This window comes from Telopea speciosissima, chromosome 11 (genome assembly GCF_018873765.1).
Source record: "Telopea speciosissima isolate NSW1024214 ecotype Mountain lineage chromosome 11, Tspe_v1, whole genome shotgun sequence".
Lineage (NCBI taxonomy): Eukaryota > Viridiplantae > Streptophyta > Magnoliopsida > Proteales > Proteaceae > Telopea > Telopea speciosissima.
The window spans coordinates 35,955,016-35,962,501 of record NC_057926.1 but is presented as its reverse complement, the minus strand read 5'-3'; positions in this window follow the sequence as shown (position 1 = coordinate 35,962,501).

Sequence of the window (7,486 nt, the reverse complement as noted above, 5' to 3'; positions counted from 1 at the left end):
ACCGCCATACACTACTATAAAAGGCAAGGTACACAACCCCATCAGAGGACATCTAAACTCATATTGAATAATCACTATTCATCTATTTGCTCAGGAGATCTAACTTTGGCATCGGAGAGCCCTAGGCCGAAACCACACCGGTTCTCTCTATTGACCCCTTGGTCCACTTGCAGGTGACGGCACTCGCAGGACCGCTCGATGATTTCTTAACGCAACAGATTGGCGCCGTCTGTGGGAACAACGCTAGCCATTACAGCTACTAGCTCGCTTCCATACTCATTCAATGGCACGAAGGAAGACTACCACCACCAACAACGGAGCAAGGAATGGATCACCACCCCTAGAGTGCTCTCGCAGCAGAGCCAACGACCAGGACCATGTCCCTCTGGAGGAAGAGATCCCCCTTAATGACCAGTTTGTGGTCGACGAGCCCAACAATGACGAGGCAGACGATGTGGTGGTGGAGGTGATACCTGACCCCAATGCTCCAGCCACTATGGGTCAGATCAACGACCTGCAACGACAGATCCTCGATGACCAACGACTCTTTCGAGAATACTTGACACAGTGGAATCACCCCCCAAGTCATTACGTCTGTGAATATTGTCAAGCTAACCCCAAACCAATCTAAGATCCGATGAGATGGGGTTCCCATGGTTTCATCTACCATCAACCAAAATGGACTGCACACACGCCAATCTATTAGGACCTACGTCATATCGAATGAGGTCACCAAATCTGTTGAGAAGCACCCTGTAGGGTCTAGCCATAGCAATGTAGACAATCCATTCCCAATGAATCATTGGGGTTTTTTTTGTGTTTTTTTTTTGGGTTTCACTGGCATCTGAGGCCAGGGTTATGACCGTCGGACTCTGATAGTCGTTCGTCGTGTCTGAGCTTGGCCGTCGGCCTCTGGTTCGGTCGCTGCATGGGGCCGCGGTGGTGGTTGTTAAAATCCCTGTTTTTTGTTTTTTTTCCTTCTCTCCAGCGACTCTCCGGCGAACTTACAGGTGTGAGAAAGAGGATGAAATTAAGTTGAAGATGAAGGAAATGGTAGTATTGTAAATTTAATTATAATGATTTAGTACAAGGGTAAAATAGTCTTTTTACATCAATATCTAACAGCAGACTAACTCCATTAGTGTAGAGGGGGTGATCTGAGTTTCGACCCATTTTCAGGGGTGTTTCATGAATTTCCCTTTATAATATATATAGTATAGCAATATATATTTTATAGTATAACTTAATGTTACATAAGCGAACCGCAAAACTAGCAAAGGCACAAAGGAAATAATCAGTTTCATCTCTAGCAACACCTCCAATTCCAGCTTTGCCGGGACAACCAATAGAAGACTCATCAACGTTAATTTTAACATATCTGGAATGAGGGGGATTCCAATGAATAGTTCAACGTAGTTGTAGGAGTAATAGATGATGACGGGGGCCAACAATAATCTTTAGTACACTTAATGCATTTGAAAGCTAATGAAGGTATTGAGTAATTGATATTCCTAAAGATTAAATCCAAATAAGCCGTCCATAAATGCCATACAACACTGAACATAATAGCTGATAGCCAGTCTTTAATACATTTGGAGGCCCGAAATGATATAAATGAGGAAATTCAATCAATAATGGAAGAGGATCCAGCCAAGGGTTAACCGATCTACCATGCCCTGTGCGACAGAACAAACCTTTCATTAAAAGCTCTCTTCCATAAATAATCGACTTACACCCCCAAGATGATGTGGGATGACAATGGGCTTTGACAAAAGAGCAATCTAAAAAACATCTAGCATTCATAAGATAACTCCAGATTGACTTGTAGGATTGAGAAGTTGCCAAGCTTTCTTGGCAAGGAGATCCTGGTTCATATGGGAGGAAAGCTTCAATTTAATCCTCAGGATTTCTTAGAACGATAGACTTTTACCCAGCTAACTATATAGATCAATTGTTTCTCCATTGGACCAAAAGAAATTCTTGCCAGATTGATCCAAATAGTTCAGAACTAACTTGGGAAGTTTGAAACAAGACATATAATGCGTTGGGAGCGCGGATAATGTTGATTGAATCAAAATTTGCTTCCCTATTGAGCCAAGAAGCTTGGACTTCCCATGAGAAAGGCGAGAATTCACTCTTTGAAATAGGTTATGAAATTGTGCTTTGGAAATCCGACGATCAGTATAAGGAACACCAAGATAAGTGTCAATATCCCCAGTAGAGTGAATCTAAAATCCTTCAAACAATAGTCTTTTAGCCCAGAAGACACATTGGGGCTAAAATGAGCCCTCGTCATTCAAAGCCTAAGGAAAAATATGTTGGATAACCTAGAGGGGGTGAATAGGTTATCACTAGTGGATTTTGCCTCTTTTTCAATTAGTTACACACTTAGGTAAAATACAAGTTAATTGAATGATAATCTAAAGAGCTTAAGTAAATGAGGCACAAGATTTATAGTGGTTCGACTCCAAGAGTATACGTTTACTCTTGTCAATACTTGAGATAATTCCATTAATATTTCTCTTTCAATACAATAGGTGGGAAAATGATACTTTTGTAAATCTTTTTCGAAGATAAGAGGATCCTTACAATCTTAGTTTCAGGACAAGGGTATCTTTCCAATCTCTTAAGGATGAGAGGGTCCTTGTACTAATCTAAGTACGGTCTAGAATAATACAAAAATGTTTTCTTAAATCAAAAGCATAAACAAAAAAAATATAATAAAGAGTTGTGGTATAAATACCTATCAAAGGGTAGTGACACTTTACCCTTTGAGTGATGTCGGTGCTTCAATGATATAAATGATGATGATAATAATAGTGCACTTTGATCTCCCGATACACTTCTCTTGATGATGTAACTTGGAGCAAGTGTGGAGAATAGAGAGCTTGAGTTCTTGAAGAAGAACTAGAAATTTGAAACCTTGAGCTCAATATTAAAAATACTTTCAATAATGATTTGGAATCTTTTTAAATGATCTCAATTGGATGTGTATATTGTGTATTGAAGGGTTGCATTTAGAATCATTTTAGTGCTTTATTTATTAAAAAAGGTTAGGTGCAATTTGAGTCCCGATGGATATAAAACAATCATATTTTTACCCTGTAGGTCGACCTATAAGTCTGTAGGTTGACCATCAAAATATAGTCATTGAAAAACTAGCCGTTACAGGCCTATTGGGTCTATCGGTCGATTGTCGATCGACCGATGGACCGCCCGACAGGTGTTGGTTGACCAACAGAGGCTGTCGGTTTCAACCGACAGGCTTCTGCCTGTTGATGATCGAAATGACCCTATTGTAGGTCGACCTTCAGGTCCGACCTACAGACAGTCTGACTTGGGTTTTTGGCCAACTTGCTTATGGCCTTATTGGGGCTCGGTCCATCATTTTTATGACCTTTTCTTAGGTTTAAGGCATGGGAATGAGTTCCTCATAGGGTCTCTAAAACATTTGTATGCAATATGATGTCACGTGTGCAAGTTGTGTTCTAAGTGCACTTGGTTTTTCTTGGAGGTTCTTCTTCTTGTGGTTGTGAGTTCTCGACTTCTTTCAATGATGTTCTTCAATCTTCAATCTTCTTATTTTCTCTAATCTTTAACTGTGCGCTCAGATTGATCAGTCTTTCTTGAGGTTTTAATGTCTTCTAAGGTCTGGCTATGGAGATTGATCATACACTTAAACACTTTAGTGTTAGTATTCAATTATGTTTGTTATTATCAAAATAAATCCATGGAGAAGTGTGTTTTCCAACACAATATTCTTCCAGTATAGATTGAAAAGCTCCAATTGCTTGAGTTGAAGCTTGGCAAAAAAGAATTAGATCATCTTATATGAAAAAAAAAGGGTTGACATAAAAATGGCGTCATATATGCCAAGTTTCTTCCAAATGTCGCCCTTTATGATTGAAACTCTTTCAACACAAGAGCCTACTCGTTATACCGGAAAGGACAAAGCCATTTGAATGCTTTAAGTTTGCCTTGAGGGGGATTGGGATTTCCTTTTCTAAAGATGAGTGAATCATCTAGATAAACTGGGAAATTCGGGATAGAGGTAGCTACAACAGAATCCTCTAAAAGTAGGCCTATTGCAAGATGGTCATGGCAAGGAACAAATACTTCTAAATTTACTACAAGGTGGTGATTAGCGCGCCTCTCCTGCAAGTGTTCTGCAACTGATTTAGAATTTCCAGTAGCAGGGATCGATTGACTCATTTTGTCTTGACGAAGAAGAACAGAGGAACAGAAGGATGAGTTTTTTTTCTTTCATTCAAAGTTGAATTAGGGAAGAAGAAGATAAATAGTCCAAGGGAAATGGAGTTCTTCAAGGGTTTAAGGCCCTTAGGTAATAGGGATCATGACTATTACCTAGGGAAATGATGAAAAGGTAGACAAGGGTTTTAGAAGAAGGAATGTTGATGAAACATGTGTCACAGATGACGTGTTTAAGAATGGTACGTCGTTTCAAGTATGATTTTTTATAGAGATATATTATAGGCCTTAAACCGACATTGGCAGAATCTCCAAGGACTTAATAGTAACATCCATGAAGATTATGAGAGGCATTGTTTACACCTATTTTGCTTGACCTTTGGTATGAGTAAAAAAAAGCGCGGCCCAAAATAAGGTGGAGAGATATAAAACTATCTGGTCCACAATACGCCGGTGTAAGTTATAATCGATCGTGAAGACATGGCTGGACGTGACAGTTAGGATCAGTCAGGGAGTTGCACCTGACACTACTATCTTGAGAACATGGTCACGACCGATTGAGGAGTTATAACTGACTAGTTGGAACTAACTAGAAAGATATTCGTTAGGTATAAATAAGAGAAGAAAGAAGTGCAAGATCTTTTGATCAATCAATAGAATTGTACTTTTATTTTTTCTTAAACATAGGAGTTGTCTTTTAGAATGGCAAAGTTCTAAGGTGTTGTTGCTTTCTCAGGACACCTTACTTTGTACTTCATGTCACTCCATTAGAGTGATTAAGCACAAGTTCTAAGCATCATTTTTCAGGTTGCTTTTATCTTGTCTTTTCTCCTCTTTGTTCCTTTGTGTAGAAAAGTCCTTGGTTTACCAAGGCAAGAGTCGAATCCATCATCGCCTAGAGCAAATCAGAATAGTTTTCCCTTAGCGAGCAATGGTCTTTAGACCGAAGGAAACTTGGGGAAACACTTGTATAAGATTGTGGTTTATATTATCTTTGAATTTCAAAACTGACTCTAGCCTCCTTCATTGGCCAAGGTTAGGCAAGAGCTTTGTTAACTGAACAACAACCCCTAACCTTGGTTTAAAAATTTTTCCTTCTAAAATTTTTATGTATTTGAAGTGCTTGATTCATTCTCTATTTGCAGTTTTTGGTGACGCATTCAGAGAACTTATTGTTATTCCTCAAGACCAATTAGAAGTAGTTCATTTACTTGCCCTTCCGTCTCATCTATGGACACTTCTTTCTTGCTTTCTTTATAGATCCTTAATCATGTTCTGTTTCTCTATTTATGATTTTTCTTGGGTACTCTGAAGCACAAGGGGAACTACACATTGCAGTTTGATAGGTTTGAAGTGGCAAGTGATGGAGTTGGTGGTGTTGGTTATGGTTCCATTGTCTACCACTATATCTTGCTTTGTAAAAAGAGGAAGAGCCCTTCAAAATTTGTGGTCTAACAGTATGAAAAATAACAGAGCTAATGAGTTATCAAATTATAAATCCAAAGTCCTTTGTCTTAACAGATCATATGTAAGAGTCACGTGTTCTGCAAATAATAAAAAAACTCTTGTTTTGCATTTGTATATGACATTTGGGTCTTTTCAATTTTTATCATTTTTGTTCAAATGATGTTGTCTTCTCTTTGAAGTCTGAACCCAATTCCTCATAGTTACTTGTAAATGCTAAACTCTATTTTATGGGTCTTTAGCTCAAATTGATAGAGCACTTGGAAGATGAACATGTCTCAAACATGTTCCAAGGGGATGGTGGTTTAAATCCACCAAGACCCTTTTGATTAAACATAAATCAACTGTATTTTTAACAATTAAAAATCGCTCGCTTTTTCAAATTTGAGGGTTGTTTTTAGGATCTTTAGGACAATTCCGGTAGATTCAGATCAACATCGAAAGGGACCAATTCAATCTCTGATTTTGAGTTTTTAAATCCTTGGTCGAATTGGCTGCGATTCAAAATTATCGTGATTGATCCCGATTTTAGCCATTCTAGAATAATAGATTCTAGGATTTTTACGACTGGATTGTTGGGTTTTTTTTCAGATTTTATTGCTGATTCAAGGGTGTAGGGGACCAATCCTAACTGATTCCATGGGCCCAATTTGATCTGTGACTTCGAGTTTAAAATCCTTCATCAAATCAGTCGATTCAAACTGGAATTGGCCATGATCGATCCTGATTCCAGTCATTCTAGATGGACGATTCTAGGGTTTTTTCTAGCCTCTTGGGATATTATTAAGAAGGAACTTATTAAGGCTGTCAAGAGCTTTTTTCTTAATCCTAACCAGATTAAAGGATTCAATCACACTTTTCGCTGCCTTATTTCCAAGGAGGGTAGTTCAACTATGGCTAATTTTTGTCCTATTGCAATTTGAAATCTTCTCTACAAATTCATTGCAAAGATCCTTGCTATCAGGCTAAAGGCTGTTGTGGATCTCTTGGTTAGTAAAAATCAGTCTACTTTCATTCCTGGAAGAAATATCTCTGACAAGATTGTGAAAGAATTTGATAGAAAATCCCATTCCCCTGCGGCTCTCATGAAAATTGATATCCACAAGGCTTTTGATTCTTTTAGATGATATTATATCTTTAAAGTTTTTGACAAGATGGGACCTCCCCAGGTATTCACCCATTGGATCCATCAGTGTATCTCTACTTCCAGCTTCCCAGTGCTAGTAAATGGAAGCCCAACGGGCTACTTCTCTTCAGTGGGCATCCGACATGGTTGTCCTCTCTCGCCTTATATCTTCACTTTGTCCATGGAGACTTTATCGAGAAGCATCCAAATTTATACTAAGCAGCAACTTATCTCTCCCCTTCCCAAGTACAAAGCCCTCTAACTATCTCATCTTTCCTTTGTTGATGATCTCATGATCTTCTCTAAGGCCTCCATTACATCTTTCGAGAGTATCATGTGTTGCTTGTAGCACTTTGAAGATCTTTCAAGGCTTTGGATCAACCCCTCTAAGTCATTATTATTTCTTACAAGGGTTTTTGAGACTGAGAAAGCTACTTTGATTAATATATCTGGATTTTCTCTTGGTCATCTTCCTATGCATCATTGTACCCCTATGTTAGATCTTATAAGGAAAAAACTTTAGCTTTGGAAAGGAAACCTTCTCTCCTATGCGGGCAGGTTAGTTATTGTTCAATCAGTGCTGCAATCAATGTACATCTACTGGTTGGGCATCTTCGGCCTTCCTTCCTCCATTATCACATCTTTGGAATCCCTTATGGATTCTTTTCTCTGGATAGGTACAGAATC